We start from the raw sequence: 27004 nt of genomic DNA on the forward strand, positions 1-27004 counted from the left end.
TGCAGGAGGCATTTTTCTGTAAAGAGGTACATGCCCCCAAAATTAGTGCAGACCACAAGTATTGAGATAGGCAGCAGCTGTGTTGTCCGCTACAAATTATATAAACACTCTTAAATGCGTTTTCAAATTTGATTTTAGTGAATTTTTTCAAATGAGAATTTTCAAAACTTTATGAATAAACACAACATGTTTTCGTTATATGTTAAACACAACAAATGATTGTAACAAAATATTTCACAACTTCAATGTCAGTTTCTTGAAAATTATAACGTTTCCTCTGTATATGCCCAATGCATTTCGAGCTGTAAGCAGCTCTTCGTCGGGGGCCTGAAAAGATAAAATGTGGAATACAATGCAATCACTCAAATGTCTTTAGGCACAAGAAAAAGTACTCAAATAATAAAAAGCAGAGCAGTACCACTCTAATAAATAAAACCTTCACCAACACCTAAGTGCATGTGTAAGAGTGAAACCAAAACAACACTTACTACAGTCGCGCTCCTCAAGCGCTATATCCTTCTGTAAAAACAAAGCATACACTCTAACTCATATGTCCAACCTGATAGATGAGAGAGTATCTACAGCCCAAAACATCAACATAAACTCGAAGAACTGAACGTTACCTTGTCTTGAACACCAGTATTCAAGAGACTATTCTGTGTACCCAGCGCTTCTATTTTCTACCTGAAAATAACGAGAAAACCAATGCCTGTCAGTCGGGAAAATTAACCCTGACGGTTGTTGTTAACACCACTGCTGCAGCGCAGCACGCTCACCTTGTTATTCTTCCTCGGCGTTTACAGCGAACTACTCTCTATCTCTCTCACGATCACGCTCTCTGGGAACAGTTAATGCGAGGGAGCATGCCTCACCGATCCTATACGCGGAACTCCGTCCAACAACATAAAAAACGGACACATGACTCGGATCTACCAATACTAACCCGCGCCATCTTGAAATGGCTAAAATAAAGACCAAACAAATAAAAGAAAATAGTGTAAAGAGGAAATGGAGTGAAAAATGAAAATTATGCAGTAATGTGCCTGAAAAAGAATGGATTTCTTTACAAATACAATATGTCAGTACAAATTACAGTCATCATACTCAGATGCAGAAACAGAGTCAAGGGTAATCATAGAAAACATGAAAAATCTACTTTTTCATTAAGACCTTTAGGTTCTTGTGACGATAAAAATTTGATCCAGTGAATTTCTCTCTGGAGGAGGGATCTGGTGAGATCAACCCCCTCTCGAATTTTAACTACCTCTAGGATGGAAAACCTTATCTGAGCTATGCTATGGTTATTGTCATTCCAATGTTTGGCTAGGTTGCTTTTGGTGTTTTTGTTTCTGATCGTACTTTTGTGTTCTGAGATTCTTGTTTTGAGTTTTCTTTCTGTTTTGCCCGTGTAGATTTTACCACAAGGGCATTCGATATAATAAATCAAATTTTTTGTGTTGCAATCACCGTTGTAATGTAACTTTATTTCTCTGCCAGTTTGCGGATGGTTTAACGCATTGCCTACAATTACATTGGAGCAATGTACACAGTTTTGGCATTTCTTCATACCTCTGTTTGTTTCTTCAATTGCCCTGGTTGGGGTCATTAATAGCTCTTTTAAGTTTTTTGAGCATTTGTAGGCAAAGATGGGTTTGTTGTTGTATATCCCATTGAAATCAACTTCATTTCTTAAGAGGTCCCAGTGTTTATATATTATTGTTTTTAGTTTGTTTGATGTGGTGGAGAATTTAGATACAAACACCTGTCTATCTTGAAGTTTTTTGGGTTTTTGAATAAGCAAGTTCTCTCTGCTATAGGTTTCAATGCGGTCTTCAGCTTTCTTCAACACCTCCTCAGGGTATCCTCTGTCTTTGTACCGTTGGTGTTGCAAGTCTAGGTTCTTTCTGCATTCATCCTCTTGAGAACAGATCCTCTTGATTCTCATATATTGAGATACCGGAAGATTGTCTTTAAGATGTTGGGTATGGAAACTTTGGTACAGTAATGAGTTATTGACATCCGTCTGTTTTCTGTATATGGTAGTTGAAATTTGTAGGTCATCAATTTTGACTAAAACATCCAAGAAAGAAAGTTCTTTTTCACTTATAGCATGCGTGAATTCAATGTGCTCTGAACATTGATTTACCCTTTCTATCTCCAATTCCAAGCTTTGTCTGGTTCCTGACCACATCAGAAAAATGTCGTCGATAAACCTCCTGTACAAGGTTGTATGATCATTCCAAAATTTGTTATTATACATGTGATCTGCCTCAAATTTCGCCATAAAAGTATTGGCATATGCCGGGGCCCCGGCAAATCCCATGGATGTTCCATGCAGTTGGAGAAAGAACTCAGAAGACCATTTGAAATAACTGTGGTGTAAACAGAAGTGTAATAGTTCTAAAATAAACACTTTGTTAGCTCTTATCGGATTTTGTTGTAGCAAAGCCCATTCCACGGCTTCCAATCCAGCTAGGTGGGGAATAGAAGTGTACAATGACTTGACGTCAATAGTACACAGTAATGTAGGACTAGTCATGGTGACATTTTTTAACGTCAAAAGAAAGTCATTGGTATCTTTGGTGTAAGATGGCCATTGTTGGACGAATGGTTGTAAAAATGTGTCAATGTACTGACCGAGTGGTTCAAAAATAGTGCCATACCCGGTCACAATTGGACGCATGGGGGGATCTAAGAGATTCTTATGCACCTTGGGGAGCATATAGAGGGATGGTCTCCTGGTATTTGACACTGTGAGAAATTGTTTAGTCGTGGTGGTTATGTGGCCTAGGTCAAACGCTTTGGTCAGGATTTCATTGAGGGTTAGCTGCAATTCATCTGTAGGGTCTCTTCCCAATTTTAGATATGTCATGATATCTTCTACGTGTTCATTCACTTTCCTATGGTACATTGATTTGTCCATAATAACTATGGCGCCTCCTTTGTCAGCTTTTTGTATGTGAATGTTTTCATTCTCCTGAAGGCCTTTTATGATAGATCTATCATAAATAGAGATGTTTTTCCTTTTTGACTTCTTCAAGTTCAAACTCTCCATTTCGTTGAGAACGGAGTTTTCAAAAGCATCCAAGATCTTGTGGGATACTGGGGCTTGAAATTTAGATTTCGGCTTAAACTCTAGGAATTCTGGTTCTTCTTTGGCAGCTTGTTCTGGTACCACATTAGTAAAGAAATGTCTAAGTTTAAGGACCCTCATAAACTTATAGAACGCAATCTCATTTTCCAAATTGTTGGTGTCATATGTTGGAACAAATCCTAATCCTTTGTTCAACATTCTCATTTCATCATTTGTCAATTCCGTTTTTGAAATGTTTAGAACCAAGTTTACCTCGTGCTTCTTGTTCGAACTCCTTCTCCCTCCTCTCCTTGTTTTGATTGTTTTTTCTGTTGTTTCCCTGGTGGTTGGCTTGCATCCCCTCCCTGGGATAAAAAAGGCTGGCTTGTGGTAGTGGATTTGGTAATTTCAGTTGATGTGTGACCAGAGCTTGTTTCTGCCATTTGAGTTTGAGCTGCCGGCCTGTTTGTGCTCAATTCACTTTCGGATACTAAGCTCTCTTCTGAGGTTACCACAGTCTTTTTCTTCTGGAATGTTCTTCGCTGGGCATAAACTTCCACCCACGTATACACTTCATTCAATTTATAGTCCAAAGTGTCACGCTTAAATTTCCTCAATTTACCCTCTTGAAGCTCCTTTTGGTATCTTTCTAACTTGGAGTTTAGATCCTCCAGTGATTTATCCCAATCTGTCTTATCCATCCGAGACTCCAAATTGTGTTTTATTTCGTCAATTTCATTTGATAGTTCGTGAATAACTTTAGCCAACTCTTCAATCAATAAAAGGATCAGGTCCAACGAGCATTTGTTTAAAATTGAGAACCATTTCTCCATAAACTCCTTGTTAAGGTGAAATCTGTGAAGCATTGGTTTTATGGACATCCTTAGGCCACGTGGAATCCTCTTGACCCTGTGATACTGCACCAGGGTTGATGCGTGTAACTTTTGATTTACCTCTCTTTTTGCGAGAAATTCAAGTTGCTTTAATTGTTGAATGATAGTATTGCCTTGCACATTTGAAGACTAGTCCTACATTACTGTGTACTATTGACGTCAAGTCATTGTACACTTCTATTCCCCACCTAGCTGGATTGGAAGCCGTGGAATGGGCTTTGCTACAACAAAATCCGATAAGAGCTAACAAAGTGTTTATTTTAGAACTATTACACTTCTGTTTACACCACAGTTATTTCAAATGGTCTTCTGAGTTCTTTCTCCAACTGCATGGAACATCCATGGGATTTGCCGGGGCCCCGGCATATGCCAATACTTTTATGGCGAAATTTGAGGCAGATCACATGTATAATAACACATTTTGGAATGATCATACAACCTTGTACAGGAGGTTTATCGACGACATTTTTCTGATGTGGTCAGGAACCAGACAAAGCTTGGAATTGGAGATAGAAAGGCTAAATCAATGTTCAGAGCACATTGAATTCACGCATGCTATAAGTGAAAAAGAACTTTCTTTCTTGGATGTTTTAGTCAAAATTGATGACCTACAAATTTCAACTACCATATACAGAAAACAGACGGATGTCAATAACTCATTACTGTACCAAAGTTTCCATACCCAACATCTTAAAGACAATCTTCCGGTATCTCAATATATGAGAATCAAGAGGATCTGTTCTCAAGAGGATGAATGCAAAAAGAACCTAGACTTGCAACACCAACGGTACAAAGACAGAGGATACCCTGAGGAGGTGTTGAAGAAAGCTGAAGACCGCATTGAAACCTATAGCAGAGAGAACTTGCTTATTCAAAAACCCAAAAAACTTCAAGATAGACAGGTGTTTGTATCTAAATTCTCCACCACATCAAACAAACTAAAAACAATAATATATAAACACTGGGACCTCTTAAGAAATGAAGTTGATTTCAATGGGATATACAACAACAAACCCATCTTTGCCTACAAACGCTCAAAAAACTTAAAAGAGCTATTAATGACCCCAACCAGGGCAATTGAAGAAACAAACAGAGGTATGAAGAAATGCCAAAACTGTGTACACTGCTCCAATGTAATTGTAGGCAATGCGTTAAACCATCCGCAAACTGGCAGAGAAATAAAGTTACATTACAACGGTGATTGCAACACAAAAAATTTGATTTATTATATCAAATGCCCTTGTGGTAAAATCTACACGGGCAAAACAGAAAGAAAACTCAAAACAAGAATCTCAGAACACAAAAGTACGATCAGAAACAAAAACACCAAAAGCAACCTAGCCAAACATTGGAATGACAATAACCATAGCATAGCTCAGATAAGGTTTTCCATCCTAGAGGTAGTTAAAATTCGAGAGGGGGTTGATCTCACCAGATCCCTCCTCCAGAGAGAAATTCACTGGATCAAATTTTTATCGTCACAAGAACCTAAAGGTCTTAATGAAAAAGTAGATTTTTCATGTTTTCTATGATTACCCTTGACTCTGTTTCTGCATCTGAGTATGATGACTGTAATTTGTACTGACATATTGTATTTGTAAAGAAATCCATTCTTTTTCAGGCACATTACTGCATAATTTTCATTTTTCACTCCATTTCCTCTTTACACTATTTTCTTTTATTTGTTTGGTCTTTATTTTAGCCATTTCAAGATGGCGCGGGTTAGTATTGGTAGATCCGAGTCATGTGTCCGTTTTTTATGTTGTTGGACGGAGTTCCGCGTATAGGATCGGTGAGGCATGCTCCCTCGCATTAACTGTTCCCAGAGAGCGTGATCGTGAGAGAGATAGAGAGTAGTTCGCTGTAAACGCCGAGGAAGAATAACAAGGTGAGCGTGCTGCGCTGCAGCAGTGGTGTTAACAACAACCGTCAGGGTTAATTTTCCCGACTGACAGGCATTGGTTTTCTCGTTATTTTCAGGTAGAAAATAGAAGCGCTGGGTACACAGAATAGTCTCTTGAATACTGGTGTTCAAGACAAGGTAACGTTCAGTTCTTCGAGTTTATGTTGATGTTTTGGGCTGTAGATACTCTCTCATCTATCAGGTTGGACATATGAGTTAGAGTGTATGCTTTGTTTTTACAGAAGGATATAGCGCTTGAGGAGCGCGACTGTAGTAAGTGTTGTTTTGGTTTCACTCTTACACATGCACTTAGGTGTTGGTGAAGGTTTTATTTATTAGAGTGGTACTGCTCTGCTTTTTATTATTTGAGTACTTTTTCTTGTGCCTAAAGACATTTGAGTGATTGCATTGTATTCCACATTTTATCTTTTCAGGCCCCCGACGAAGAGCTGCTTACAGCTCGAAATGCATTGGGCATATACAGAGGAAACGTTATAATTTTCAAGAAACTGACATTGAAGTTGTGAAATATTTTGTTACAATCATTTGTTGTGTTTAACATATAACGAAAACATGTTGTGTTTATTCATAAAGTTTTGAAAATTCTCATTTGAAAAAATTCACTAAAATCAAATTTGAAAACGCATTTAAGAGTGTTTATATAATTTGTAGCGGGTTTCACGCTAGAGCAACAGTGCGCTAAGGTTAAGTGTCATTTACACTTAAGATAAGGTTGTCTAAAATTTGGGCACGTGTTAGGGCAGACGTGCTACCTCAGCTGCACGCTTTAAGTTTAAAACTGTATAAATAGTAATCATTGTGAGATAAATAAGAATAAAATAGTGAGTGCTCCTCTAACCACACTAAAAAGCAGCTGTGTTGTGCCTCACGGTACAAATCTCGCGGACAGGCTGCTGCTGACTGGGGTGTCCCCGTGCTCCTGGGTGTGCAGCCCGGCCCCCAGCCTCAAACAGCCGCTGTTCTTCCTGGACTCTGATCGAGTGGCGGCCATGCTGTCGCCTCGCACCAGAAAGGAGCTGGCAGCTTCTGCAGAAACCGCTCTGAGGATAATTAATTCACTCGCTTCTGGCCTCCCTTATTCTGAACCTTGGGGCTTTTGAGTCTTTGAGACACAACTGTCATTAAGTATTAACGTGAAGGGAATTAACGAGCGTTAATTCAAAGCATAGTCACCATTTTAAGCAAAGTTTTTTGACTGCAGGTAGATTGACCTCAAGTCCGATCTTGAAACGTCACTGGATTAATTAAATCAACGAGTCCTGAAATATAACATGATTAGTGACTGTAGGTTCTGCATTTTTATCCCCCCCCCCCTTGTTGTCAGTATAATGCAGATGGAATCGCAAATAGTCTAACTAGTGTTTTCACATGAACAGAACAAGCACTTGCCATGACGTAGTCCTTTTCTCTTTTTCTGCTGTCCCACATGGACGGCCTCAGCCTGCTTTCCTTTGGTTGGTTATCTTTATGTGGCCATCTGTTTAACCCCATGAAGATAAACAAAGCTTTTACGGCAGAAGGAAGGCAAGCCAGTCCGTCCAAGTGGGCAGAAAGAAAACTTTCGGTCACCAAGTGCTCTTTCCCAATGGCTGGCCAAGGTTTAGCATAAACTGTGATGCTGGCCAATGGGAAAGAGGGGCGGGACTTAAATCCTGCTAGTGAAAGCTCCTGATGACACTAAATCTCGCCAGCGAGACTTAACATGTGCATAGCTCTAGGCTTCGACCTAAAACGTACAGACATGGTCATAACAATGCTTGGATGCCTGCAATGCCAAAAACTGACACATGGTAGCAGCAGAATGCCATGCCGTACAAGTTATGATGAAGCTGAATATCACCGGGCACTAGCCCTTCCGACACAAAGGAAGTGAATGGCAAGGTATATTTCCGCGATTTGTAAGCGCTGAACTACATCGCATAGCGCATGGAAACCGCATTCTAACATTGTAGCCAGACGCTATAACAATTTCAGATCATAGCACTAACACTATGCTTTATTTTTAAACACTGGTACCATCACATCATATATTTCCATCATCCTAGAAGGATGGGTGGGTTTTTAAAACAAAGTGGCAGTTTCTGATACAGAAGAAAATAGTTTCCTTCATGCCTACGCAGAACCACTGCAATTATGCGGTTCTCGCATTATGGATTTTGCCTCATCTGCCACACAGCCAATCATTTGCTGCGTAATCTGCAGTCAAAAAATATTTCTAGCTCAAATGCAACAAACATAAGTGGTGCGACACATGTTACAACACAGTGGGATGCCCTGTGCATTTTCCAGTTAATCGCCGTTTGCATGCTCGGATGGTACTAAAAAAACAAACCTTTGCCCAGACAGTGTTACCGTGAACCGACAACATTAGCAATACCATCACAAAATGCGCCGCATTTGGTAGCATGATTTGACCTTCCTTGGTACATAATTTAGTCAACCCTGGCGCATAATGTGGCCCTCAACTGCTGCATAATTCTGGTGGCCCTGTGCATAAATCATAAGAGAAAAAGCAGACTAAAGCATCCGAGTGGATTTGCAACAGTCATTTTTGCTACTAAGTGGTCCTAGTTCAGTCAAGGCTTAAGGATGAAACCCGGAGCCGGCCACGCAGGGAGTTTACAGGTACACAGCAGATTTAGAAGGAACACGAGATTACTTACGGGTCAATATCGATCTTGATGCAGGACATGCTGCTGTCCCTCTGCTTGTTATCAGCAGCGTTCACTGAAAGAGAAGAGGGGTGCTTAATTCAACAGAGCCATATTTAAGAATCTAAACGAGCGCAGACTGGCAGACCACTGCACATATCTATACAGGTACAATACGCAGTTCTTCATACACATTGTACAATAAAGCTGCTTCACACCCTCAAATGCCGACCTTTACCAGAGCTACCATGACTGCTGTTTGGCAAATCTTTGAACAAGCTGTGCAACGTGGTTAAAGTTAAAAAAAAAAAGTGGACAGGAGAGTGGAAGCAAAGTGGATTGGGGGGGGGGGTCTAATATGGTAAATATAGAACCAACAGGTGTTGGGGAGGAAAATAGATGATCACAGGTGGGGAAGCACGGGAGAAGTACATGGGCTAGCATTATGGGGGCGTGGAAGGAGAGAAGGACACGAGGGCAAAAGCTCAATAAAATATGCACTGTCAAAGAAAAATAACGGTGCAGCAACTGGCGGACGCCGATATCAGCCAATCAATTGCAAAGAGGGAAAGCCATGGGGACAGATGCAGAACTGGCAAGCTGGGGTATGAATAAAAAGTCAAATCAGAGGGACAAGGAATTGAACGAGAAATGGGCAGGCTCCAAACGTATGTCGTTGGGTAAGCAACAATACCACTTACAACAGACAACGAATGGCCGGGCCTAAAAACGGGAAATTCGTGATTTGATTTTCAAATTGTGCTCTTCATTAAGTCTTTGTGTTCCCTGTCCGACAGGTATATTTTTTTATTAGATATATGCATTTTTGATTTCCTTGCGGGGTAATGTGTACAAGTTAAACGTACCTAAAATTTCATCAAAGATTTTGTACAATCCAGGAACAAATGTCACATCTCGGCAGTTCATCCCAACAGATTCATCATACACCCACATTTGCTGAAAGAAAAAAAAAATAAGATTGTATTGTGTGCATGACTTTGAGGGGCCAGCAAGTATAGTTTATAGATCTGTTCATAAGTAGACCCCAGTCAATGTGCTCAAAGTACGAACAATTTCATGCCCAATGTTTTGAGGTACAGTTCTTGTAGCTCAGGCAACTCCAACCCTAGCTCGTGTGCTACTGGCATCTCTCCAGCTACCCGCAAGAAACTCGCAGCCCAGCCTGCTAAATTTGAAGTTTTTGCTTGGTGGAATTAATATACTTATTCCAAAACGGAGTAGCATGTATTCAAGACGAATGTATATATATATATATTTAGAACTAAACCTGTTTGGAGATATTTAAAGTTGATACCTGAATGATCAATGGTGAGGAGTCTAATTACTAATATTACCCTTGTGGGAGAGGCATTGCAACGACGACTTACCTATTACCTATATAGAAACTCCAAATTGATAAAGCCTTTTTCACATTACTGCTGGTAACCCTGACTGGACGCACTGAGGTGATCACTGCTGGTATTATTGCATGGGGTGGCCACTACTGCAAACCTCTATGACGATCACAATTACCACAGTAAAATGAATAGTAGTTTAGCATCATTTCCATTGAACATAATTATCTTTTATTACAGAAAAGGTCGAAGACCCCTGCTTGCAGCTTGACAGAAGGGGCTCTTTCATAGTATAGTGTAAGTAAATACCACTTTTTCGTGACCCCCCTTACCTGTGTCACCGGTTCGACAGAGCCAATGTACGTGTCCGGTCGGAGCAGAATATGCTCGCTGTCTTCTTCTGGTAGATTCTTTCGACGGACAGCCTTCTGTCGGCATCACTGCTTTTCTTCACTTTTAGGACCGGCGTGTTCTCAATGGCCTGAGACGGAAGCAAACAAGCCAATGAACTACGCTGCAAGCATGACTTAATCCACTCTAGAAACCTGCTCGATTTACAAATCAAAGTGACAGCTAGATTTAAGATGGCAAGTGCAAAAAGCTCGAAGAGCAGGATGCAACAAAAATAAGGCCACAGCTCCGCTGCCAAATGTCTCCACCCCCTCGAAAAAACTCTTCTGGAAGCCTCCTTCCAATTCAACGCACAGCAACAAGCACGCGCGCGTATATTACGAATGCAGGCGGGCTCTGCTTTGATAGGCAGGAAAGTTCATTTGAACCTGCGAGGTTCGGGAGATGTCCCGCCTCTGAGCCAGGCTCGCGGTGATGTAGCTTGTCCGGAACGGGCACCTTGGAGGCAGAGGGGTGTGGGTAGTGGAGAGCCCAGAAGAAAGCAGGGATCCCGGGAGTGCTGGCGTTCTCGGGAGACAGCAGGAGGAGAGCAATCCGGTGATGTGACGGAATGAAGGAGCCAACGACAAAATAGCCCAGTAAGTGGTGGGGAGTGTGTGTGTGCCTGCGTGTGCCTGCATGTGTGCCTGCATGTGTGTGTGGGCGTGTGTGTATGCAGCGTGTGTGTGTGCGCGCGCGCGTGATTGTGAGAGGCTGCCCTGTGAATGTGGAATGTGGAGCAAAAGATGTGCACGGCTGGGGGGGCGGGGCATGCGCGGTCACGATGTGTAATCGGCGCTCGTGGCCAGATCTAGGTCGCTTGACAGGGAACTTGGTAGCAATAGGTCTAGCGAGACCTAAAAAGGGGCATAGAATTGAGGAAAAAACGAGTGGCAAAGAGGGCCGAGGGGCACAGAAAATCGATTGGAACAGAGGGCAGAAGGGCACAAAAAAATGAGTGGAACAGAGGGCAGAAGGGCACAAAAAATGAGGGAAAAATGAGTGGCACAGAGGGCAGAAGGGTACAAAAAAATGAGTGGAACAGAGGGCAGAAGGGAACAAAAAACAAGTGGAACAGAATGCAAAAGAGGCACAAAATTGAGGGAAAAATGAATGGCACAGAGGGCGGAAGGGCACTAAAAAAACGAGTGGAACAGAGGGCAGAAGGGCACAAAAAGTGAGTGGAACAGAAGGCAAAAGAGGCACAAAATCGAGGAGAAAATGAGTTGCACAGAAGGCAGACAGGCACAAAAAACAAGTGGAACAGAAGGCAAAAGGGGCACAAAAACGAGGGAAAAACGAGTGGCACAGAAGGCAAAAAGGGCACAGAAATACCGGAAAAACGAGTGGCACAGAGGCAAAATACAGAATACAGAAATTCAGGGGCAGCTAAGAACAGAAGGCAGAACGGGCAGAGAGGCACCGGGGCAGTGAGGGGAACAGAAGGGAAAACTGGGCAGGGACACAGGAGCAGCGAGGGGTACAGAAGGAAAGACCGGGCAGAAAGATCACGGGGACAGCGAGGCAAACAGAGGGAAGAAAACGGGGCATGGACCTTTGTACAGGCAGCGGGGTAAGACAGACAACAGAAGTCACAGACACAACAATGAAAATACAGGTAATACAATAAAAGCAATAAAGCGGAGGATGAAAAAACCTACCTACGGAATAACACTGGCCACCAGGGATGAGGAGCAGGTGGTAGCCTGCGGGTGTTGGAGGGCCTCATACTTCCTCAGCAACGGCAATGGCAGCTGGTGCAGGGATACACAGGTGGTGCTGTGCGGAGGGGGAGTGACCTACCTGGAAGGGTCTAGGGTCGCTTATTAGCTCCCAAGGTTCCTATGGAGCCATGGGGACTTCATCCCCCAAATAGTAGTGTGCCAGGAGGCACGTTTGCAGAGTGGTGGAAAAAGGAGGCATGCCCCTGACAACTTCTCGGAAATCCTGCTATGTGGAACTTAATGGCGGTAACAGGAGGCGTAGTTGACCCCCAAGGACCCTCAAGAGCCAAGGGGTGTACCATAAATGTAGCTTCTCCTATATGGGTCACCTCAAAGGAAGGTAATGGCCCTAAGGGACACACAAACATGTTATCTTCTAGTATAGATGAACTAGTGCTTAATTTGTGAAGTATTAAGTTCAGATGCTGAAATTTAAGCCCACACAGGGGCCTAAATGAAACAAAGACCTTGAGACCATGCTTCGTTTTTAAAATATATGTTTTTAATGTTTATTTATTTAGCCCTTGGGGGGTCCCACAACAGGCCTAGCGGGTCAGGGTGATTGTACCCTGCCCCCTTTTCTTTTTTCAAATGTTTTTTCTCTGACTGGGTTTAACTGAGTCACAAGATGGCTGCCAACACTTGCTGACTTGAGGTGTTGGCAGCCAATCAGATCTCAGGCACGAGATCGGGAGAGTTTGTGAATCCTTCGTGTCGCTAGAACATACACCTGGGAATTTCTTTACATTTCTCAACAACTATCGAATGAATTTACACCATTCAACAAAAATAGTGCTTTCTGAACCAAGAGCTACCTTTCTGCCAAATTTGGTGTACTTCTATTCAGCAGTTCGGGCTTTAGCTGTGTCTAAAGTTTCCTCTAAGAACTGACATGGAGAAAATGCGTTTTTAGCCCCCCCCCCTTTTTCTCGACCCCAGCGTGATGGATCACCCCAAAATTTTCAAGAGAGCACCTCAAGTGACTACCTCGATAGTTTGGAAAATTTTGCAAAGATTTGTCAAAGCGCCGTTTGACTAATCTTTTCCAAACTATTGGCAAATAAAAGACAGATTTTTACTAGAAATGAGGTCCTAACTATAACCACCTAATGGCGACCGCCAGTAGGTAATAGATATATACATATATTTGTATATATATATGTATATACACTTCAAGGTATGTAGATATGCAGTTAGGAATAGTAATTCTATACTTCCCTATTTACACTTACCTTCTCGATATTTTGGACATGATATTCTGTCCACATTATATTTTTGTCCTTGATATTCTGTTGCTGATCAGGAAACTCTGTTGTACTTTGGATCTCCATAGAGCTCGCCTATCTGCAAAAAACTCTTCTTTTTTGGAGATTGGGCTTGTGCATGGTGTTCCTTTGGTAGAGGGGCACAGGAAGCTAAAACCCCAGAAATAACTCAAATTTAAATGAATTGCTCACTTAAAGATGTTAATAAATGTAAACTATGCTTTTTATGGCGCCTTCTTTTCCAGGAGCTATAACGGATCCTAAAGGTGGTATGTAGTGTAGTGGTCGATAATGAGAAAAACAAAAATCGCTGATCTCTGTGTGCTCCTCCGCTGCTACACTGTGCTTTCATACATACAATCAGAAAGTAGGTGAATGATAGGGAATACATGAAAGTAGATCCCAAGAGACCACAACTACCAAAAACAAAACTCTGTTCACAGATGTATGCATGCATTGGTTCAAGCTTGTACTGTGGCAGACATTGGCAGTGTCTCGGTTGGGATGATTAGGGATGCGCCCACTCCAGTCCTTTTTTTGCTGTTTTCATATAGCACAAACTTGATTTGAAGGTACTGGAGCCCATTACATGAGCACCAGTTACATTACACAAGAACACATTCATTTTTGGTAAGGCACAGGGAGTTTAGTGCTTTGCCCAGAACCACAGGATGTTGTGGTTAAAAGTCAGTGTAGAACTGGAAAACAAAATCAGCCCTGCCAAAATTCTGAACCCAACCCCGCACTGCAAGTGCCTTAAATGAGAATGGAGCTGTGTGTGTGTGTTGGGGAAGCATGGGGGTTAAGTACATCCTTGTATCACAACTTTTGCAATGTCCAGCACCACGTTTGAAGCAAACTAATCTACCTCTTCCCTTATCACCTGTGGTTTCACTTTCTGTTCATATTTATAAAGCCCTAGCTCTGGGCTCGGTGTGATTTTTCAGATGTCTGCACTATACCGTAAAATAAAACAAAGAAGTGTTCAAATAAAAAAAAAAGAAAGCAGCAGGGAGCTAGGAACCTGCTTGTTGTAGTAATAACAGGCAGACACATTATTTATTATCACTCAGGTAGCCCAGCCATCAGGATTAGGTCATGTATTGTGCAGTGGAATGTGCAAACAAACCTACCTACTTTTACATACAAACAAGCGCAAGAAATGAGAGGTTACACTTTTCCAGGCACGTACCTCAACCATTAAACAAGACATACCTGCTTCACACTACTAGCGCATGTTATGAAAATTAAATCATTACTTACTTATTGCCTTTTGGTTATAAACTTTTAATGATAGGCCTGCGGCTGGGTGACACGCTGCTTGCTTCTTGAGCCGACTGACTAGCACTGCAGCAGTACGCGGGGAGCAGGTGAAAAGTGGGGACGATAATCTGCATTGGTACAACTTGGGAGGAAACACTTGACGATTCAACACCAAGGAGGATGGGGCCGGGCAAATAATCAATTTTCAAGCAGTCATTGGTAGCGCGCTAGCGCTATGATTGCTGTTAGTTATGTTGAGGCAGGTACCTCACCCAGGCAGTTTCGGGTTCTTGTTTGCATGCCATCTGTGTGTCTCGTGATAAGGCGGGTTGCCGCGGCATCCCCAAAAAATATTTTACACACAAATTCAGCCCAATGAAACAACACTGAAACCCAAGCAGGCATTGATTTATCATGTGATATCAGCTCTGAAACCATGTGAACTTAGGGAGCCAATATCACTTGTAGACCCAACCTTAAGAAGTAAGTGCTGGTGCTAAACACTAGAAACCTGTGGCACAAATTAAGCACTGAGGTGTACTCTGTGCTGAAGGGAGAATGACGTTCAATGGGTCAGGATTGTGACGAGGAATAGATCAAGTCATAATAATGAGCTTACCAGTAAGTGATCTAAGAATTACTTTGTGTGTCTCTGCATGTAGCGCTTTCGAAAACGCAATGTATCTGAAAACAAGAGAACCCCACCACCATCTTTGTTGCCTCTTTTAGTTTGTGAACCACCTGCATCCGGTAAACATACATGCCACTGCGTTGATTTTGTAAACAAGCAGGCAACGGTGTGTGTAAATGTCATTCTTTAAAATATAAGGCCCCAACGCATCCTGTAAGGAGAGGCCTTGGAATAACCGATGGGAGCAACATAAAGACTAACAATTATATTTTAAAGATTCAGAGACTCATGGTCGTTGTGAGGGTACAAAATTAAATAATACATTTGTGATATTGACAAGCGTATTCACAACCACCTGAGAAACGCCACTGGTGAATGCATATAGGTCACTGAGGATTTGGTCATTTAGCACATGTTTAACCAATAGGTAAAGAAGGAAATACAAAACCCTATAATCTCACAAGTTGTAATAGGACATACGGCCTGATTTAGAGTTCTGCTGGCGGGTTATTCCGTCACAAATGGGAAGGATATCCCATCCGCCATACTACATGTGCATTATATCCACTTGTAATACGGAGGAATGATGCATTTAGCAGGACACCAATCTACAGGTGCATTCTTCTTGCAATAGTTGGTATGCCTCTTAGATTCTGCTTATGTGAGCTATATTCAGGATTCTGTGTAGAATTTATAGTCTGGAAGCAATTTTTTGCATTGAGAAACTGTCGTAACATAATTGTACATTAAATATTCATTTTGAAAGTATCCTAGTTTGAGGTTTCAGATTCATGGCATGGATTGCATTATCAAGAATCTGCATTTCCGGGAGTAATCAACGTGACCAATGGCAGTCATATACATTAAAAGCTGCTAATAAGCTCCCCAGGAGCCATGTAGCTACTAATAAATTACTTTCTTCCAAAACCTTTCTCAGATACAGATCCCAGGATAGAACTGACCTCAAAAAGTTTCCTGGTGAATAATTAAAGTGCATACTGGCTTTCATAGTACCTTGTTTGTTCTTTTTCAAAACCTATATCTGATTTCAAAAGCAAGAATTCAATAGGCAGCCATGTGGGGGGGGGGGTGGCCTTTTTGATATGTCGTTTAAATATAGAAGGAAAAATGAAGTGGGAGTTTCCAATTTAATTATCTGTTCATGGCAGGCTAGGAACAGACGAGCTTCGAAGACTCTTACAAAAACCAGTGGGTCACAGTGCAGCCCCAGCTGCAGAGCCATTCATAGTCATAGTCACGTAATCCAGGACACTGGCAGAAGGCATAAATGGATGGCACAAGAAAATGCCAACTTTCAAAAAGTGCCATTTTCAGAATTATGACCTAAAAGCAACGTTACTATTAAAGAGGGTTTTACATTTCAATCTATTTGAGTGTAAACACCATATCTCTATCTGCTCCCAATCGATAGTCATCACTTATTAAATGTAATATGGTAACCCAGTGTTAGTTAAATGGGACAGAAAGGCCTTGCAACAGTAAAAACCCATTTTAGGAGTTTCCCACTGTCAGGATATATAAAACTTAAACACACATGTCCTACTTTCTGAATACAATTAATCCTGTCCTATGAACCTTTAGGGCCTACCTTAGGAGTGATTTATAAGTATTAATAAAAAGGATAGTTTGAGCCTGGCAAAATTTTTATTTTGCCATGTGGAAATGGCAGTAAAAACACTGCCCTACAGGCAGCACAGTGGCACGCCTGAGCCATGTTTTAAAAGGCTATTTTAGTGGGTGGCACAACAAGTGCCGCTGGCTACTCTGGCTAGAACACCCACTGCATTTGGATATCTGTCAATATCATAGAATTTCAGCAAATAAGTAGTTTAGCTGAAGTAGGGCAATATGTGTGCCAATAAGGGGCTCCAGGGCATCTCCAATGCAGTCCGGGGTACTGTATAATGGTCATGTCCAGTCAATAGGTATTTACGATGTGAATTGGCCACTTATATAATGGGTTGAGTGAAGTCCTGACAAAACTGGACTTTCTCCATAGTCTGTGTAGTAGCACTGGTATTTGATGATGGGCGGCCCATAGAATGTTATGCTGGTTATCCAGATACATCTTGCAAAGGCTAGTGAAGTAATTAGTGTTAAGCACGTCCATGGTGCTGCGTTCCAATAAATATGGAATGACTGTAAAGTTCTGTATGCTCATTTTGACTCATTGGTTGTGTTGTGGTTGTCAAGTTAGTGTTGATAGATGAAGTGTTAACAGATGGGAAAAAGCACAAAGAATAATACAAATATTTGTTTTTGTTTTTGGCAGATCAAATGATGTTAATGCACATTGCTAGGTACCATCTTCCAAGTTTTTTTTTTTTTAAATATCTTTTTTTTTTTAAAGAAAAACAGTTCCATCATAATACACACTTAGGAGCAGTGAAAGAGCAGAATTAGCTTACAGTGCAAAAGTCACATCAGTCCAATCATTAACGGTTATTGGGATGTTCCACCTCTAGTCCAGTGTACCCTCTAGCCTGACTCCAGCCTTTAGTCCGTCCCCTGCCCAACTAACCACCTACCCTCCGGACTCGCCCTCCTCCTCCATCCCTCCTCTAAAAAATAAATTTAAAAAAAACAGCCCGAAGCCGAGCCTAAAACCATAGCCTCCGTGTAAGGAGGGAACACAGACATGTCACAGGTGATGCCCGACTTGGCAGGGCCCCTCTACTCATCCTCCAAGGCGTCCATCCACTCTCCCCTGTACCTTCTCCAGGCCTGCCAGATCTTTTCCCATTTTCTGGGGCGGCTCCTACTGTTATATATGACCTTTTCCGCCCTCTGGCACCAGTCCAAGTCCCACTCCCATTCCTCTATTGTTGGTAGCAGGTCACTCCCCCAGAGACGCGCAATATTTCTCTTGGCCACCATACTCGCAAAGGCCAACCACACCTTTTCTCCCTTGGGCCATGTTACCTCTCCCGTGACTCCTAATATATGCCACCTGGCCTCCAGCGGCACCTCCGCCCTAACCACCTCCTCTATTATGTCTTTCAACCTGACCCAGTAGGAACGAATTTTGGGGCAGTCCCAGAGGATATGGAAGAATGTACCCTCGTACCCGCACCCTCTCAGGCAGAAGTGTGATGTCGCATATCCCATTTTAAATTGTACCGTGCGTGGGGTGTAAGACCTATGGAGTATACGATGCTGTACCAGACGGAATCTTGCCCGAATCTCTACTTCCCTGGGGCACTGTAAGGCCTCGCTCCAATCATCATCTTCTAGAAAGCCCAAATCAGATTACCATTTTTCCCGCAATGGCCCAAGTGTATCTGGGAGGTTATTGATTAACTTCTTGTAGGTGAGCGAGATAGCCTTACCAATCATTGGGTCTAGAAGCAGCCTGTCTTCGAGCGGGGCGTACTCAGGTAGCTGGTCCCCCTGCGATAAGTGTGAATTTATGGCATGCGCAAATTATTGGTAGTGGAGGAGCTCGCCACTCCCCATCTGGAATTCGCCACTTGTCCCCTCTTCTAGACATCACCCAACAGGTCTATGCCAATGAGGCTCCAGTTATGCAGATAGCGGAGTTTGACTACTTGCCTGAGGAAGTCCCCCTTCCATAGGGGCGTCTGAGCCGTAAGCTTCCTCTCCCAGCCGAGCAACTTCGTCGCCCGCTTCCAGATTTGGACCACCACCGCGGTCTGGGTGCGTAAGGGTAGACTACACCGTGTCCCAAAGTAAAGGGCCACCAGATAGGTACCCACGCCCATGGCTGCCCGATCCAACCGATACGCCGGTTCCTCCTGCGGGGCAAAAACCCAGCCATTAACATTGGCCAGTTGAGCCGCCCTGTAGTAGAGGCGAATGGCAGGGACGGCCAGTCCCCCCTCATAGGGACCGCGCTGCAGCTTACCAAGGGCAATCCGTGGGCAGCCACCGCTCCACAGAAGGGAACGTTGCTCCGACTCGACTGTTTTAAAAACCTGGTCGGGGATCGAAAAGGGGGAGCTCTGCATCACGTATAGCAGACGTGGCAGGGCCATCATTTTGAAGAGTACCGCTCTCCCCATAAGGGAGACCGGCAGGGTGCGCCAGTGTTGCACGTCGCTGTGCAAGCGGTCAAGTTGTGGCTGTACGTTAAGTCAGAGGAACTCCGAGGCCGTCGGCGTAATCCATATCCAGAGGTAGCGGAACGTCTCCTGCCACACCAGGCCCTCACATCCTACCACCACAGGCGGTTGGGGTCCCATCAAAACATAGCCGAGGGATTTACTCCAGTTGATCTAGTATCCGGAGTATTACCCGAAAGTACGTAATATAGTCATGAGACGCTGAATCGATTCCGCCGGCCTCCGGGAGTATAGTAGGATGTCATCGGCGTAAAGCGAGATACGCACTTCCCAAGCGCCATCCATTGCTATCCTCCACACCCCCGGGTTCATCCTCACCCAGTGTGCCAGCGGCTCCAGTGCCAGGGCAAAGAGGATCGGAGACAGGGGGCAACCCTGTCTCGTGCCACGTCCCAGTCGGAACTCACAAGACGTGGCCTCATTTACTTGGACTCGCGCCATTGGTTCCGCGTACAGCAGTTTCACCCATGAGCAGAAGTACGGTCCGAAACCCAGTTTCTCCAGTACGGCGTATATATAGCACCATTCGACACTGTCGAAGGCCATATGGGCTTTAAGGGAGAGCAAGGACGCAGGAGCTCCCGTTGGTGCAGTGACTGTCTGTAGGACCCCAAACAGCCGGCGCAGGTTAAGTCTCGTATTCTGCTGGGGCATGAAGCCCGATTGGTCCGGCTGGACCAGCGACTAGATCACCGCCCCTAGGCACGTAGCTAGGATCTTTCCAAGGACCTTCGTCTCGTAGTTGAGGAGGGAGATAGGCCTGTAGGAGCCACAGACACCACGTGGTTTCCCCGCTTTGTGGATGACCACGATCGTGGCCAAGCGCAAATCCCGCGGAAGGTGACCCACGTCACGCGCCTCAAGGAGCATATTGCATAGATGCGGTGCAATGTGGCTGGCCACACAGCCGAATGCCTCTGCCGGAAACCCGTTGGGTCCCGGGGGCTTCCCCATCTGAAAATCCCCCATGGCCTCTTCTACTTCCTTGACTGTGATTTCAGCCTCCAGCACATCCCTGTCCACCATCTCCAGGACCGGAAGTTGCAAGGGGGTAAGGAAGTCATGGCAGTCTTCGCCATTATGAGACGTGTGGGAGCGGTAGACCTCTTCATAATAGAGCGCAAAGTCCTCCGCTATGGCCCTACTGGTGGTACTCACCGAACCATCCGGGGGTGCTCAATATTTGGTACCCAGGTACGGTCTCGGTCTCTCCTTTCCAACAAGGCGATCATTCTGTTCGTCTTGTCACCCATGTCATACACTCTGCGCTGGGTGGCTAGTGCGTGCGCCCGTGCTTGGTCCGTCTGGAGATACCTCACTTCTTTGCTGAGCAGGCACGCCCTATGCAGTCTAACTCGGTCTTGGTCCGGGGTGAGCCCTGTCTCATTGTTCAGAGCCATAATCTCCACCTCTAAACGTTCCACCTGTGCGTATTTATCTTTACGCCTCCGCCCTACTTCGGCTTGTACAAAATCCCTTGCCACAGTTTTGTATGCCTCCCACACTATCCCGGGGGATTCCACGGAGCCTACGTTCTCAGTAAAATATTGATCCACTCTCTCCCCAAAGCGCTCTTGAAAGTCCTTATCTTTAAAGAGAAAAGAGTCAAGCCGAGGGGGGACGCTCCAGTCCCGGGTGGGGCTAACAACTGGACCCCCACAGGTGCATGGTCAGAAATTCCTCTGGCATCAAGGTGTCCATCTCGGAACAGGTTCATGCTGTCTGCGCGTGTGAAAATATAGTCAATCCTAGAGGAGGACCCATGGGCCGCCGATAGGTGCGTGTACTGTCTGAGGTGCGGGTTGTGTGTTCGCCATAGATCAAGGAGACCCATTTCTTGCGTAAAGTCCCTGAGGTGGCGAGTCCCCCTCCCACCAAGCAAGGGCGGTGACCTATCCAAGTCTCTGGCCATCACATCATTCATATCTCCGCCCAGTATTAACGTCCCGGGAGGCAAGTCCAGCAGCAACCGCCCCCACAACCGGTAGAGTGGACGTGTGTAACCTCGGGGGTATGTAGAGTGAGCAGATAGTGCCAAGTTCAGAGGGCGGCCCTCCCATTGTGCAGATAGTGCCACATAGCGACCCAGGGGATCAAACCAATTTTGTCCCAGAACCAATGGCAGAGAGTTTTTGATAAGTATACCCACACCCCTTGAGCCTGTCGTAAAACCAGAGTGTGCACGGAGGGTATACCCGAATCTGTCCAAGGCCCTGCAGTGATTCCCCAACAGATGCGTCTCCTGTAGGAGGACAACATCAGGAGCATGTCTGCGGAGGTACTGTAGAACGACCGTCCGTTTGATTTTATTCTGCAGGCCGTTCACATTCCAGGATAAAATGTTTATATGTTGCGTCTTAAGTGAGTGCGTGCCTGCCATATCTCCTGCAAACCCTTAATGTGGAAGAACCATCCCTTCCCTCCCTCCGCTCCTTCCGCCCGCAAGCGTATTGATGGAATTAGAACCATGATAGAATACAAAAACCACAGATAAATAACTGAACCAAGCCCCCCGTTCCCCCCCCCCCACAATAGCCCCCACCCTGCTACCCTGCCACTCCAGCCAACTGTGCCGGACATCCCCAATCAGCAGAGCGCCTGTAGCCCTGAAAAATTATAACCTTAGGGGTGAGTGGTGCAGCCAATCCTACCCTCCGGGGCTCTCCCCCTCGAACCCCCCATGAAGCGCCATAAGTAGTCCAACAAACATCCCAGCCAGAACCAAAGGCCCATGATGAATAAGGAACCATCCCCTAATGAAAATTGTGCCCACCCGCAAGGGCAAGGGCGAACAGCCATCACCGGTGCAATAGTCCCCGCAAGTCCGATACATACAGGACCTCTGCTCTAAGCAAGCCCATCAACTCTCCTGCATGAGAGAGCAAAACGACTAGTAAACATGGTTACGGCAAGCATTAACAATGTCATCATATGTTACATGTCCATGAGAGCTCGCCAGTCCGAGTTGAGATAGTCCGCCTCCTCACTCCAGATCCGGAGACGCTGAGAGGATCGTCACAGTGTTGCCCCATGTCCCTCGGTATCTCCACAGAGGAGGCCGGAGACCAGGGGGCCGAAGTCCTCCAACTGCCCTCACCATCCGGGCCTCTCCGTCGCTGCCCACCCCCTCCAGCCAGGCGTGTGCCTCCTCTGGGGTGGTGAAGAAGAAGGATTTGCCCTCCGCCAGCACTTTGAGCCATGCCGGGAAGAACATCATGTAGAAAAGGTCGCACTCCCGCAGCTTCCTCTTGACTGCGTCAAACGATCTGCGCTCCTGCTGGACCTTGAGCGTAAAGTCTGGAAAGAAACGTATTTTGGCATCCTCCATCCGCAGATATCCATGCCGCCGTGCCGCCTGCAGGATCGCGTCCCGGTCACGGTAGTTGAGTACTTGCGCAATAATGGTCAGCGGTGGGAGCCCCGGGCGCGGAGGCGGGACTGGCGCTCTGTGCGCCCGCTCTATGACGAAGAATTTAAATAGCCTTTTGGGTTTGAGAGTGTTCAAGATAAGGTCCTCTAGGAACAGCTCTACGCTGGACCCTTCCATTTTTTCCGGCACGCCCACCACTCTAAGGTTGTTCCTTCGGGCTCTCCCCTCCTGGTCCTCCAGCCGAGCCGCCATCTGTTGGTGCTGGTGCGTGAGCCGTTGGACCTGTTGCTGCAGCGACTTTGTAGTCCCCTGTAAATCTGTGATAGCAGCCGCGTTCTATGTAGCCTTCTCCGACGTCTTGTTCAGATCAGCCCTCTGAAGCGTTAACTCGATGGACATTTTGTCTATTTTGGACTCCAGCGTAGTGCCCAGGGATTGAATGGCCAGCATAATGGAGGAGAGGGATGGTTCACAGGGCTCCTCAGATGTTCCAGGGTGGGGCAGATCGTCACCGTCCGGGCCCGCCGTGTAATTGTCCATCGTATTAGCTTGAGGCGGCTTGTTCTTCTTGCCCCGCATGATCACAGAGGATGGCAGACGGTCACTCAAATATCCCTCCACCAGGTCGGCACCCAGGTAGGGCCAAAGTGTTTCTCTTGGTCCAATCGTGTACGGCCAACCACTGCAGCAGGTTCGGGTCTTTCCGCCCGTAAAGCAGGCCCCCCCGTTGGCAAGTTGAGTCCCAAAACGAGAAGCCCGGTCGGCGCAGCAGCCTTCAGTAAAGGGGGCCCGCCACCCAGCGGGCCCCTCCATCAGCCAGGTAGGATCATAAGACTACCGTCCAATTCGCCACTGCGTGGCCAACCGCACAGATAGGGGCTTAGTCACAGGGGTCCATCCCCGCGACCAGCACACACCGCCACGGGACGTTCCGCTCACTGGGCCACGTCGGGTTAATCAGGACCACTGCCCACTCTCCACTGGGGCCCCACAATCATAGGTCACAGGCGCGGAAGGGCCAGCCGCATCCGCCCCTCAGGTGCACCGCCTCGTCCCCCGGGGCCGGCAGGGCAGGGGGCCCCCCGCTAAAGTCGCCGCAGGGGGCCCCACTTCACTCTTCCTGCAGGCTCCCAACGTGTTCAGGCCCCCCCGCAGCTCCGGTGTGTCCCTCACCGCTTCAGCCGCCTCAGAACGGGCGCATCAGGAGCCCCACAGGAGTCCCGATCGGAGGCGCAGGCCGCAGGGCGCCAACGGCGTCATCGGCCGTCCAGTGCACTCACCGGGGGCTCAGGCAGGTCGCTTCCCAGTTCCACAGCTGCCGCTGCCCGGGCCCAGTCCACACTTAAATCTGGGTGGTAGAAGGTGCTGCAATCCGCGGTCCGGGGGTCCCCGGTATCAGGCACCACCCCCAACCGCCGTTCAGCGCTCCGGCCTCACGCCTCTCTTCACGCAAGGCCGGTGCTCCGCCGCTGGTTCTGCGAAGCAATGGCTGCGGCCGGCCTCAAACCTCTGAGTCCCGGAACTCCGGAACCCGGGCTCGGTTTCTCATCGGGGCGGGAACAGCAAGCGTCGGAGGAGAAGGGCTCCTCAATTCCGGCGTCAGATGCCGCGCATTCAGCGGATCAATATCGGATATTGGGGTTGATAGGATCGCCTCCGGAGCGCCTCAAGATTAGGCAGCCATTTTGGTCGCTGCCAGGCCACGCCCCCCCCATCTTCCAAGTTTTAATCCTAAAAAATTATGTCAGTTTTAAAGAGAATTTTAACGATTTGCCACTTGTTTGGGTGATGTCACGTTTCAAATGCTGCATGTACACTGGCTTTTACAGTAATTATTTTCATTAATGTAAATGTATTAGTATTTCAACCCAATGTTCCCATATGACCATTCGACAAAACACAGGTAAACAAAAGCACATGTATCTTCATTTAAAGTCTGCCAGAGCAGAATCCTCTTAAACCTTTTTATAGTATCACTTCAATTGATCAGAATAGAGGTACCTCTCTGTACTGTCCCAAACTGAAGGTATCAACATAAACAAACTCAGAGATGAGCAAAGGATGAGACTTTCTGTGAACATTCTCCATTACAAAATTCGGCTGATTAAATTATTTGCGTGGATGGTAAAATTAGTGAGTTTTAATATATTTACAATAATGTCATGATGGCCGCAAAATAATCTGACAAATGCGTCAGCAAATTCTTTAAATCCATTAGAGATTTTGAGAGGAGGGCTTCATCATCCTTCAAAATATTAATTCTGAGTGGTTTACAGTCAACTTTGGATCATCCTCAACTGCATTACTCGGATACCTCACCAGCACATTCATATATAAGCACACAGAATTGGCACCAACATGCATAGTTGATGTACCCCGATGGTGCACAAAAAGCCATCGATATGCCATTTGGGCACCCGCGAACTCGTGCAATGCTTCTTATATGCTGCACTTTCAAATCCAACAGCAAACATTGTAGCACCCTTATCTTCTCTTTAATATTCCATGATCGTATATGGTTAATTCTGTCCAAATCTGACTTTAAATTGGTGAATGCTACAAACAGAGACTCCTCTTCATCTAAGACGTTTGCCAGTCAGAATGGTTCATCTGCATGCCAGGTCAATAATGTTGATCCTGTGCTGGAATGGCATGGTGAAAGGATACCACAGTTACACAGTTGACTATCATTCTTATACATTATTTCGGAGTTGCTTTCCATAGAGTTTCTGAAAAAAAACTCAATCAAACTAGTGGCAGGAAGTTTTCTGGAGACCAGTGAGAGCTGAGAGCCTCATCTCTTATACCAAAAGACACGTTTGGCACCATTCCAAGAATAAATAGGATTTTAACCAATCAAAATGGCATTGGGTTACAACAGGAGGTAAGGGCCCATCTGATAAGATTTTTTTTATTTCAACATGTTTTATTAACATTTTTACAAGAACACATTCGCAATTCCGTTACAGGGTTTTCATCGATAAATCCACTTGCTTTTAGACTGTATAATTCTTTGCATGCCCAACCTGTCTTAACAGTGAAGAAGGGAACGGAAACCTGAAAAAAGCATGAAAGCAATGGGTGAAAGACGAGATAGAGGGTAGGCACCTAAGATTTACATTGCTTATGAATTACGCCTGACATTGGATAGAAGTTTGATGCAATTACATTGGTGTTGCCTTAGTTTAAATATTTGAGTTCTGTACTAACTTCCTTCATTGTAAAAATGATAAATTCATGTAATGACCTTGAACACTGAGCAATATTCAAGCCAGACATTTTCCATAGCCCAAGTTTGGGATAGAGAGTACCAAAATAATAATTTCCAAGCAAGCTTTCAAAATGGATATTATGACCAAGGGGTTATATAAGCGTTTACACGAGCCACTATGCACTAGTCTCCTCATAAAAAACAGCATATGAGAGCAAATTGCACTTCTTTCATTTCCCAGTCTGTTTTCTTCTCATATATAGACTTTCTATACGTCTTTCTGCCCAACTAAACAACCTCAACATCACTATTATAATTTCTATTAACTTTGGTTTAACTAGATTTAACTTGTTTGCCCAAAAATTTATTTAAGTATTTGTTACTAGTTACACTGTTTGTTTATATTTTTATTTGGCTAAATGGATTACATGTCAAGATTTGTAGCAATTTCTGTTATCATTTTCTTAATGAAAACTAGATGTTTGTAATTGGAGGATTCAATAATGTATGTCTCAATGGTACTAATTGATCAAATATTATAGGGTGGGTCAACACTAAGGAACTGTGAAAATTGCGAGTGCGTTAACAATCAGTTGATGGATGGAATGCTAAACAATATCAAACATTCACTCCTAGTACAGAGATAGGGAGAGGTGTAGTGCAGCAGCCAGATCGTCTGACTCCAGAACAGAGGGCTCACGGTTTGATCACCAGCGGCAGCTCAGCACAGCCTCATGTGACTCTGGGCATTAGGTCACTTAATCTCCCGACGGCCCCCAGCGCGTTGAGACTATTACTAGTGATTAGTTCACTCTTCACAAATACTGCCCCACTGAGAAAATGTAAAATAACAGCCCCACTGAGAAAATGTAAAATTGTGGCCAAACCCCCTCAAAAGCATAGGAAGCTACACAAAACTGGGATTACCAGAGAGGCTGTTATTGAAGAAAATCATAGCATAGAAAGTGTTCCGAACGCAAACCTTGCTGCTTTGGATAGCCCAGACTCTGAAGAGAATATTTGCCCTGAGTCTGCCTTACCAATTAACGATAAGTTGCTATCACTTGCAAATCTGCTCCCTGAGCTAGAAAAATTACTTAGACTAATACTTACCCCGATAGAGGATAGAATTGCCAAGCTTTCTGATAGGT

General features: G+C 45.0%; 1 protein-coding gene and 1 long non-coding RNA gene across 2 annotated transcripts in view; one reads left to right on the forward strand and one right to left on the reverse strand.

Annotated features, from left to right (window-relative positions):
• Positions 1-27004, forward strand: part of LOC147691987 (cytochrome P450 2C19-like) — a 366046-nt gene that overhangs the window by 237183 nt on the left and 101859 nt on the right. The window lies entirely within an intron of this gene.
• LOC147691988 (uncharacterized) lies at positions 8554-10362 on the reverse strand. The gene is made up of 3 exons (XR_015299982.1): positions 10229-10362; positions 9408-9498; positions 8554-8617 (listed from the first exon to the last, which is right to left on the reverse strand). It is a non-coding gene; the product is annotated as an uncharacterized LOC147691988 (long non-coding RNA).

This window comes from Lissotriton vulgaris, chromosome 9 (assembly GCF_964263255.1).
Source record: "Lissotriton vulgaris chromosome 9, aLisVul1.2, whole genome shotgun sequence".
Classification (NCBI taxonomy): Eukaryota; Metazoa; Chordata; class Amphibia; order Caudata; family Salamandridae; genus Lissotriton; species Lissotriton vulgaris.